Here is a 7243-nt window from a genome sequence, read left to right as displayed (position 1 = left end):
AAAACACACAAAACTTTTCCAACAGATAAAACCTGTTAAATATGAACATAATATTTTTCCAAGGAAATAAATGGGGATTAAGCATAGACTGTCTCAACAGATACTGTCAAGGGCAAAATGTTTAACAGAGAATTAACAGTACCATATAACAGGTACAAGATAAACCTTGACTAGGGTACAGGCAAGTGAAACTTCTCAAAAAAATGAGAAACAAAGACGAATAATCAAAATGCAACATTGATAAACTGGCAATAAAATGTCTTTTCAAAGAAATGGAAATATAAAACTTAATATTTCTGTATAACATAAAGTAATCACCTTCACAGAAGGCATTTACTGTTTATATAATTGGTAATCAATTTCCTAATATATGACCAAACCTGATCTAATCTATTTAAAATATAATTGAAAAAATATATAATGTTATAAAATACAGATATAACATAAAATAGATAAAACAAATGACAGTTCTAATATAGAACACTACAATGTTTTTGTTTTTTTTCTGAAATAGAAATAACAAATAGATATTTCATAAATGGAAACAATTCATCATTATCATTTATATTAACATAAACATGCACTGCCAAAACTTCAGGTCTGGACGTTGCTCCTAATTGGATTCTACTAGCAAACTTAATTAAGAATCTTTCTCAATATGGAAAGGTATAATTCATTTGCCACAAGACAATAATAAGATATTAATTTTAAGAACTTGGTTATAATCCTGTTTACACAGAACTTTAAAGATATCTGAACAGTCCACATGGACTTGCACTTCCTTCTCCAGTCTTGATCTCCCCTTTACCAGGTCCTCCAGAGGGCGCTCTTAACTGAACTCTTCTCTTTGCTGATGATCTGCTGCTCTGTAGAGCTCAGCCGAGGCAGAACACTTTCTCTCCTGTTCTCATCTGAAGATAGATGCAGGTTCTGGAAGTGGTTCAGCAGTTTTCTCTGGCTCTGTGTCTTTACCTCTTCTTTAGACAGGAAGGGAAAAACATCATGAACACATCTGTAGAAGCCTTGATTGACAGCTGTTGAGCTGGAGAATAATGCAGACTGCTGTTGCTGTTGTTTTTGAAGCTGACTGTCATCTCGAGGATATCTGCTTTCTCCAGCTTGGAGTCAGTCTGCTGGTTGAGGAACTCTGGAGCCAGGAGAGACTTTAGCTGCTCAATGCTGTTGTTGATACGATCTCTGCGCATTTTCTCCACCATCGGCTTCCTCATCTGCAAAAAAACAGAAGAGAGAACATTTAGTCATTTTGGACTATGAAGAGTTATTAAGCAAAAAGTAGGTAATAATAAACATTCTATGGAAGCAGGTTCTTAATTTACCTTGTTGTTCAGAGGAAGGTGCTTGTTTGAGATGGTCAGTGCTGAAGTGATGGTTGGTGCCATGGCTGTGTCTCTGTGCTGTAGCTCTCTCAGTGTAGAGTGAGTGTGATTTGTACTGGCTGCATCTCCTCTATTTATACTCCCAAATCTCCATATGAATGTGTGGGTCTTGGGCTTGTTGGAGTTTCTCACAGTTTGGAGCCAATGGGAGAGCTTGGACACACAATGAGAAATGTAGGGCTGCAACATGCTCAGTGGTCTTCTAATAGAGGACAATGTCCATGTCTCAGGGGAGCAGGTGGACGGGTGGGGTGCCACTCTTTGTGAATCTGGGAAAGTGGTGACCCTTAAAAGAGAACAGATCTGCTGCCTGATGTTGGGATCAACATCACTGACAGAGCACACGCTCATCATCACTGCTCACGCGTGTGGTGGTGATGCTTACTTTAATTGAATATAAAAGGATGTATTATTAATTTCGATAATTTTATATGTTCTATGTCTAAAAGTAAAACTCATTTACTGTATACTTAGAAATAATCACTTATTGTTAATAGTTTACCCAAATCTCCTGATACACTTTGACATACAACATATAACAATAAAGATATGTTAAGCTTTACATTAATATTATTTCTACTTTTGGCTGCATCACTGTATTTATTATCTTAAGCTATTCTTATTTGGTTCTAATGCAATCTTTTAATGTTTTACTGCAGCGGTCATGCTAATGTCACCAGGAAAACTGTATGGTAAAATTCATCACTTATCCATAAGTGTGTCTACTCCCCTGTGTGTACCGAAATATCCAGTGGGTGGTGGTGTTTAGGATGTTAATGACGATAAACTGTGACTCTTCCCTCCTGAGCTTTCCCACACTCTGACTACTGAAAGAGAGAGTCCTAAACAATAGAAGTGTGCCTATTCACATGCAGATTTTTCTTTTATGCTTAAGTTCAGAAGAAAAACAATGGCACAGTGTCTTCTCTATTGTCCCTGAGGGCTCTTGTCCTACAATATTACTGCACCCTATTAAATACAGAATAACATTTTCAATACAAAGGGTTACATTTTGGTTGTTCCTTATCAGAAAATTCTTTATGACATTACACTTCAAGAACTTTAATCAATGAATCTATTTTCTTTAGATCAGAATGAGAATCAGTTTTCTTGGCCAAGTATGTGCAACATGCAAGGAATGTGTCTTTGGTGCAATGCCTCTCAGTGTGCTTCTACCTGCAGAAAACCAAAGTAAAACAAATATATGTACATAGAAGAAATTTGCTTGTAAAATATAAATATATATGTTTAAACAGAAAGGATCAGGAATATATATACACATTATATAAACTGTAGTGTTGAAATATGAAATTTAAGATGAGATTTATATATATACAAAAATTTTATTATATTTGCTGTTAAAACCCGAGCAGCACAGATCTGTGCCGGCAACACAGCATAGGTCAAAGACAATAAAACCAATCAGCAACTGTATTTTTCTATTCCATTACTACTACTTATAATAAATAAGTAATTTGATAGCTGAGCTGGAATTTTTTATTAAAAGTTTTTAAAAGGAAATTGTACAGTATGCATCACTACCAGGACTCCAGATGTAACAGATGTGTCTCGTGTCATGTCTTTGTAAGTCAGTGTGAGTTTAGACCTTGTCTGAGTTTCCCACACCGAGTCCTCTGTGCTGAGATCAATGGAGCACAAAAGCTTTAGAGACCTGAATGATTTATTACTGAGGACTAAACAGTCTGAGTCTGACGTCACTCACCATCTGGAGGGAAAGATCCTTATTGGCTGAGATGTCCTGTTAATATTCACATTTTATTATAATTTTAATCTACCTTTTCTTTATTTTATATTTAAATTTTTGATAAAAAGTAAATTTTTCTTTGTCTTACATGAATTTCCACATTTTGATGTTATAGTTTTATTATATTTATAAATATGTCCTTTATTTCAAATAAACGCAGTATCACAATTTTAAGTCCTTGTGTCATGACAAAAGTGATCACACGTCATGATTCTGCTGTCTGTGTTTGCGTGGCATAGTCGCAGAGGCAAGATGTTGGTTTATAAATCGTCTTTTATTAGAGTAGAACATTAAACAAAACCAAAAGCTATTTTCTGAGAGCACCCAATAACCTTTAATATAACTCTTCTTATTCAGAAAACCAACCAGCACAAAACTATAACTTTACACAACAAAAGCAATACGTCTGACTGAACTTCAGTCAGGCTATTTATACTGAACTTAATCACTTCCTTCGGTTCAGGTGGCTGCTTCCTTTACCTGACCGAGGTGCATTCTGGGACTTGAAGTCCCCAACCTAAACATAAACAAACAAACGCAAGTAAAACTGAAAACAAATCTGGCTGTTTGTCGCCCTCTAGAGGTTAACCCTTATAACACATAAGAAAATACTTAAGAAAAAACACATTTTTCTTTTTCTTTCTGGTACACTCTGGATGTTGGAGGCAATATAATATGTGATAATATATCACAACTTTTACTTAAAGAATTCTTTAACACACATGGTGCAACCTAAGTGAGATTTTACTACTTTTTTTTTAAGTCTACAACACTAAAACATTGCTACATTCAAAAATTTCTGAAAATATATATCAAGTATGTTTATCTTAAAAATATGCACAATAAGCTGCAGATGAAGTGATTTTATTTTTTATAAAAGCTTGTTGAAAACTGAGAAGTGAGCAAATTAGCTGCTTTATTACTATTGCACTCACAACTTTAATTAAACTTTAATTTTAAAAAGTAGATGCTATTTTTTAATTACAATGCAAGAAACTCAAAAATAAGTGTATGTTTAGATGAAATGTTTGTTTAGATAAAACTTACAATAAATAGAAAAAAATCTTATAAAAATATTATGTGTGTAAAAATGCAATTGACTCACAGTAATGGTACACTTGTAAGAAAACAATAACCCCTCAAGTGTTATTCAGTTAAATTAAACATAGAAAATGTATATATCTGTACCTGTAACTAAAACACTTTTATGACTGAGAGCAGTCATAAAAGTGTTTTAGCTACAGGTACAGATATATACATTTTTTTATGTTTAATTTAACTGATCTTCTCATCTGGATCTGTATTATTATTATCTATTATCATTGTGAGTGTCTATAAGAATGTGTGTCCGGTTGCAAGCAGCAAGCCTATAATTATGTTTATAATGATTTATCATTACAATTGTGAGATAGAGTTCACCTGCACATCCAATAGACTGTAATCCTGAGATGTTTTATACTCCTACCTTTGAAAGTTTTCAAAACATCCAAGGTAATGCAGGACTTGGGTCATCACAAAAGTGATCAAACATAAGAAAATACTTAAGAAAAAACATTTTTTATTTTTTTTCTTTCTGATTTGATGATGGAGGCAATATAATATGTGATAATATATCACAACTTTCACTTGAAGAATTCTTCAACACACATGGTGCTCATAACAGAGCAGAGTTTAAACAACTTGTCTTTACAAAAAACACACAAAACTTTTTCAACAGATTTCAAATCTGTTAAATATGAAGATAATATTTAAAAAAAATAAATAAATGGGAATTAAGCATAGACTGTCTCAACAGATACTGTCAAGGGCAAAATGTTTAACAGAGAATTAACAGTACCATATAACAGGTACAAGATAAACCTTGACTAGGGTACAGGCAAGTGAAACTTCTTAAATAAAATGAGAAACAAAGATGAATAATCAACATGTAACATTGATAAACTGGCAATAAAATGCCTTTTCAAAGAAATGGAAATATAAAACTTAATATTTCTGTATAACATAAAGTAATCACCTTCACAGAAGGCATTTACTGTTTATATAATTGATAATCAATTTCCTAATATATAACCAAACCTAATCTAATCTATTTAAAATATAATTGAAAAAATATATAATGTTATAAAATACATAACAGATATAACACATAAAATAGATAAAACAAATTACAGTTCTAATATAGAACAATACAAACAATGTTCTTGTTTTTTTTCTGAAATAGAAATAACAAATAGATATTTCATAAATGGAAACAATTCATCATTATTATTTATATTAACATAAACATGCACTGCCAAAACTTTAGGTCTGGACGTTGCTCCTAATTGGATTCTACTAGCAAACTTAATTAAGAATCTTTCTCAATATGGAAAGGTATAATTCATTTGCCACAAGACAATAATGAGATATTAATTTTTAAAACTTAGCTATAATCCTGTTCACACAGAACTTCAAAGATATCGGAACAGTCCACATGGACTTGCATTTCCTTCTCCAGTCTTGATCTCCCCATTACCAGGTCCTCCAGAGGGCGCTCTTAACTGAACTCTTCTCTTTGCTGATGATCTGCTGCTCTGTAGAGCTCAGCCGAGGCAGAACACTTTCTCTCCTGTTCTCATCTGAAGATAGATGCAGGTTCTGGAAGTGGTTCAGAAGTTTTCTCTGGCTGTGTGTCTTTACCTCTTCTTTAGACAGAAAGTGAACAACATCATGAACACATCTGGAGAAGCCTTGATTAACAGCCGCTGAGCTGGAGAATAATGCAAACTGCTGTTGCTGTTGTTTTTGTCTCAGGAAGCTGACTGTCATCTCCAGGATATCTGCTTTCTCCAGCTTGGAGTCAGTCTGCTGGTTGAGGAACTCAGGAGCCAGGAGAGACTTGAGCTGCTCAATGCTGTTGTTGATACGATCTCTGCGCATTTTCTCCACCATCGGCTTCCTCATCTGCAAAAAACAGAAGAGAGAACATTTAGTCATTTTGAACTATGAAGAGTTATTGAGCAAAAAGTAAGTAATAATAAACATTTTATGGAAGCAGGTTCTTAATTTACCTTGTTGTTCAGAGAAAGGTGCTCGTTTGAGATGGTCAGTGCTGAAGTGATGGTTGGTGCCATGGCTGTGTCTCTGTGCTGGAGCTCTCTCAGTGTAGAGTGAGTGTGATTTGTACGAGCTGCATCTCCTCTATTTATACTCCCAAATCTCCATATGAATGTGTGGGTCTTGGGCTTGTTGGAGTTTCTCACAGTTTGGAGCCAATGGGAGAGCTTGGACACACAATGAGGAATGTAGGGCTGCCACATGCTCAGTGGTCTTCTAATAGAGGACAATGTCCATGTCTCAGGGGAGCAGGTGGAGGGGTGGGGTGCCACACTTTGTGAATCTGGGAAAGTGGTGACCCTTTAAAGAGAACAGATCTGCTGCCTGATGTTGGGATCAACATCACTGACAGAGCACACGCTCATCATCACTGCTCACACGTGTGGAGGTGATGCTCACTTTAATTTTATAAAAAAAGTATGTATTATTAACTTCAATAATTTCATATGTTCTATGATTAAAAGTAAAACTCATTTACTGTATGCTCAGAAATAATCAATAATTGTTAATAGTTAACCCAAATCTCCTGATACACTTTGACATACAACATATAACAATAAAGATATGTTGAGCTTTACATTAATATTATTTCTACTTTAGGCTGCATCACTGTATTTATTATCTTAAGCCATTCTTATTGGGTTCTAATGCAATCTTTTAATGTTTTACTGCAGCGGTCATGCTAATGTCACCAGGAAAACTGTATGGTAAAATTCATTACTTATCTATAAGTGTGTCTACTCCCCTGTGTGTACCGTAATATCCAGTGGGTGGTGGTGTTTAGGATGTTAATGACGATAAACTGTGACTCTTCCCTCCTGAGCTTTCCCACACTCTGACTACTGAAAGAGAGAGTCCTAAACAATAGAAGTGTGCCTATTCACATGCAGATTTTTCTTTTATGCTGAACTTCAGAAGAAAAACAATGGCACGGTTTCTTCTCTATTGTCCCTGAGGGCTCTTGTCCTACAGTATTACTGCACCC

General features: G+C 34.7%; 2 pseudogenes; both read right to left on the bottom strand.

Moving 5' to 3' along the window:
• Nucleotides 1-686: 686 nt before the first annotated feature.
• Nucleotides 687-2122, bottom strand: LOC128511497 (transcription factor HES-5-like; annotated as a pseudogene).
• Nucleotides 2123-5563: 3441 nt separating this feature from the next.
• Nucleotides 5564-6481, bottom strand: LOC128511478 (transcription factor HES-5-like; annotated as a pseudogene).
• Between the last annotated feature and the right edge of the window lie 762 nt (nucleotides 6482-7243).

Source organism: Clarias gariepinus, chromosome 23 (assembly GCF_024256425.1).
Source record: "Clarias gariepinus isolate MV-2021 ecotype Netherlands chromosome 23, CGAR_prim_01v2, whole genome shotgun sequence".
Taxonomy (NCBI): domain Eukaryota; kingdom Metazoa; phylum Chordata; class Actinopteri; order Siluriformes; family Clariidae; genus Clarias; species Clarias gariepinus.
Note: the sequence above shows the minus strand (reverse complement) of the source record. Positions and strands in the feature narration are given on the sequence as shown.